The sequence below is a fragment of the Suricata suricatta genome, chromosome 7 (assembly GCF_006229205.1).
Source record: "Suricata suricatta isolate VVHF042 chromosome 7, meerkat_22Aug2017_6uvM2_HiC, whole genome shotgun sequence".
NCBI classification, from domain to species: domain Eukaryota; kingdom Metazoa; phylum Chordata; class Mammalia; order Carnivora; family Herpestidae; genus Suricata; species Suricata suricatta.
Window position 1 is genome coordinate 133,308,141 of NC_043706.1, and position 4,440 is coordinate 133,312,580.

The following is a 4,440-nucleotide window of genomic DNA, read 5'->3' on the forward strand; positions in this document are numbered from 1 at the left end:
ACAAAAGCATTTCTTTGAGAAATTGTCTATGGATGATGCCTTACATTTCAGTCATAGCAAAACAATAGATGTGAAATTCAGCCCACATCTTTCATACTTAGGATTGAGTGAGGCTATCATTTCGAAGAGCCAGTGAGACTTTACAGAGGTCCACACCCCTGCCCCCCACCACCACCATGTGGCTTAAGGGACATTAGCAATAAATGCTTTTATTTATAATGAGAAAGAGCTGAAATATGGAAGGAAATGACAGGATGACAGGATTTCCTATAAAGTGCGTGAACAAAGCAATAATACACAGAGTACCTTTATAAACAGCACTAGTAAATTTTACATAAATGCCCGACGTGACCTTTTGTGCTTTTGAGCTACTTCAGTTACAGTAACATCAGAGACAGCAGCCAAAAGCATTTACTATAAATTCAGATGCGTTCCTATTCATGTGAATCAATGCATGGAAATCAATGCGTACCTCATATTCATGTATACTCAGAAGTTTTATGCACAGACACCACACAGTGAGGAAGAATACACGTCTTATCTCATTTTCTTTAAAAATGTTATATTTTGAGAGCACCAGAAAATACATGTAGTCTTGGGAAGGAAACAGCAGACTTCATTAAGCAATTATGAAATTCCAGTCACTAAATTAGCATTCCTGAATCACGCAAGTCAAAATAACTTCACTGAGATTTGTCCTAAATAATTAATAAATCACTTTGCAATATCAAAGAATTATGTCATTACTTGACCATTAAAATTCATGGACGCCTCTGTTATATATGTTAAACTTTTAAATTATTTAACTCTTAGAAGTAAGGAAAATGATATTCTATCCCGTATTCTCAAAAAAAATTTTCCTTTTATATTATTTTAATCACCTGATGGCTCTTGAAGAAAGTGATTTCCTACAACTCAAAATGCTTTTCCTATACATTATCTAGAATATACCTTATGATGTTGTCTCAACACCTGTGTGGGAAAGACTGGAAGATAAGAGACTGATGAGTAGGAGAAAGAGAAAGCATAAACCTTTAAGAACTTGAGTTTAATGAAGAATACACCTCAGAACATCATGAGAGCTTTTTTAAACACAATGAGTCCCATCCTCTGAGATTCTAGTTTATTACAAATCTTACTGGTGAGCACATAGTTCTTTTGCACATTAGCTGTCGGGACACTTGGGCCGGGTTTGGGACCTCTGTCTGTCAAATGGATAGAAGCAGGTGGCATAGTGTGTGCGTCACACATGGACATGTCCTGGACATCGTGGGTGGACAGCACCAGCTCTGCCTTATTTTTCTGCCTACATTTTTCGTTTGCCTCATTGTTCATACTTATTTTTAGTTGATCTTGCTAAATTATGCATATCTTTAGAAGTAGATTTGAATTCCTTTCACAATGTGAAGAATTTTAAGTGAGTGAATAATAATGGGGCAGGATAAATCTTTCAACAGAGAAATGTTTTATTTCGTATTACAATTCTGTCCTATCCATGACCTTTTCTTCTCATTTTCAAGCTCCAGCTGGTGATGTTTGCTCCTCATTCATCAACCCCATTCTTGAGAGAGGATCTCCTGTGCATCATTTACACACAGAATAAACTCAAACAATGTGCTACCCCTCCCAGGGGCACTAGCCTTTTCTCTAATTGCAAAATAAGATTTATGACCTCTCAATCCGTTTCAGATATCAAGGAAATGGGAGAAAGTGAAGGAAGTAACCAAGGACAGAAAGATGTCTTCCCAATCCTGTGAAAATTATACCCCCCACCTGGGATTATTTCTACTCAGAGTAGTTTAAAGGAAAATGCTAGGGTTTCAATAATGATTTTAATGTATTGCTTTATTGATAGCCTTCTACACATCATGTGAAGAGCCCAATTAATAAAGATGCCGAAGAGAGAATAGAAGAGAGCAGTATGGAAATTGGAAGACAATCCCGAGGCTGATTTGGCCGTTGACTGTCCATTTATATGGAAGAGAGGTAGAAGCGAAGGTTAGACAAAAATAATTTGACTGTTGTTAGTCTGAGATGAGACTTTGAGGGTGGACCTTAAATCACAGGGCCGTTTGTGTGTAAGAAGCTGTGAGGGCATTTACTGCTTGCTCTGCATTTTGGAAGGAATTTTGCCCTTTGTTTGTATTCCCGTGTGTGAAAGTGGAATATCACTGTCCCTGTTATGGATTGAATTACATCCCCCCACCAAAAATATATGTTCAAGTCCTAACCCAAAGTACCTTAGTTAGAAGTAGGTAACCTTACTTAGAAATAGGGTCTTTGCAGATGTGATCAATTTAAAATGAGGCCATGCTGGATGACTGGTGTCTTATAAGAAGGAAATTTGGGTTATTGTGAACAGTGCTTCTATGAACATTAATGGATTTATTAATTTTTTTGGTCTTTTTTTGCCATCTGAGTACATATAGGTTCACGGAAAATTAGAGCAATACAGCCGAAATTATGAAAGGGTGTAGATTACAGAGTCAGACCACCATACTGCACTGACCAGAAAGCAATGTCACGGAGGGATCACACAGCAGTTCCACAACTTGCAAGTTTTTCACAGCAAACCCCATCTTTGTTTGTTTGTTTTTTAAATATGGAACACCTTATGCATTAGCCTGCACAGGCTAACCTTCTCTGTATTGTTCCAATTTTAGTCTATGTGCTGCCGAAGAGCACACCACAACAGAGCCTGTCCGTGAAACTCACCAACAGTGGCAGCGCTCCAAGTATGTGTGGGTCTAACCAACAAATCACCTAGCATATGCAAAATATTTATCAGAAAAAAGAAGGATCCTATATCTAGCACTAAAGCAAGTTTGTATTTCAAAAGACTGAAGTCATGCAGACTTTATTCTCTGACCACAATGAAATTAAGGTGAAAACTAATAACAAACCATATGTAAAGGTTTTCCATCTATTGAAAATTAATAAATAGACTTAACCTATGACTCAAAAAAGAAATCAAAAAGGAAATTAGTATTTTTAACTGTGAGATAATAAAAACATATCAAAATACGTATCAAAAATGTTTGGCATTTAAAGCAACATTTCTGGTCTTTCCTATATTAGAAAGGAATTAGGTTGAGAGGTGCCTGGATAGTTCAGTCAGTTGAACGTCTGACTCTTAATTCCAGCTCAGGCCATGATCCAGGCAGAGCCCACATCAGGCTTTGCACTGGGCATGGAGCCTGCTTAAGATTCTCTCTCTCTCTCTCTCTCTCTCTCTCTCTCCACTCCCCCCTCTCCCCTGCTCATTCTTTCTCTCTCTCTCTCTCTCAAATAAAAAAATAAAAACGAAGGAAAGAATTAAGTTGAAAGGCAATCAACTGAACATCTATCTCAAGAAACTAGAAAAAGAATAGAAAAAAATCTACACAAAGTAAAAGAAAGTTAATAATAAAGACAAAAGGCTAATAAGTAATATATAATAGAGAATCAAGAGAAACAGAAGGTTGTATTTTGGAAAGATTAAGAAAATTGAGAACACTTGGGAAAATGGATAAGGGAGAATAAAAAGAAGGCACAAATGATCAATGCAAACAATGTAAGGAAGACGTAACTACAGACCCCACCAACATTAGTAACATAATCAGAAGATATTGTTAATAACTCCATGTCCATCACATTGAGAATTTTGATAAAAATAGATGAAATCCCAGCAAAATAAGCCTTACCAAAATTAGTTCATGAAGACAGGGAAAATCTGAAAAATCGGTTTCAAGTCTGTGTCTGGTAATTCTGACATTTGAGTCATTTGCAGGTCTCTTCTCTCAATTCTGTTTCTTGAAACAAGTAGTAACTTTTCATTTAAACAGTAGGCATTATATATGAAAAATCGCAGAGACTCTGGGTAATGCTACCTTTTGTCGGGGAGGATTCACCCTATTCTCTGGAAGACGACAGATGTGAGTGTAGGTAACCCCAGTACACCCAGTGCATTTAGATTTGAAGCTGCCCTACAGTCCCTTCACTGTCTGACTTTTCTCTTAGTTGTACCCGCTCCTTGACTTTAGCCCTCCAAGCAGAGCCTGGGGTGTTGACTAGAGCACGTCCTCCATGGCTTCAATTTCTATCGTCCTATCTGGCACTGTGAGACTACCATAGTCTGCCACCTGGCTTTTCAACCGCTTTCTGCTCAATTTCTCTTTTCAGCTTAAGAAATCAGTAAATGAGGGGTGCCTGAGTGGCTCAGTCGCTTGAGCATCTGACTCTTGATTTTGGTTCAGGTCGTGGTCTTGCAGTTCGTGGGAATGGACCTCAAGTCGGGCTCTACACTGAAGGTGTGGAGCCTACTTGGCATTCTCTCTCTCCCTCTCTCTCTCTCTTCCCCTCCCCTGTGCTCACTCGCTCTCACTCTCTCAATATAAATAAATAAACATTATAAAAAAAGAATAGGCAATTCTCTCAAGGAGAAAACTAACCAAGTGTTGG

The 4,440-nt window shown here is 38.1% G+C and overlaps 1 pseudogene; it reads right to left on the minus strand.

Annotated features, from left to right (window-relative positions):
- Positions 1-2,596: 2,596 nt before the first annotated feature.
- Positions 2,597-2,685, minus strand: LOC115297311 (annotated as a pseudogene).
- Between the last annotated feature and the right edge of the window lie 1,755 nt (positions 2,686-4,440).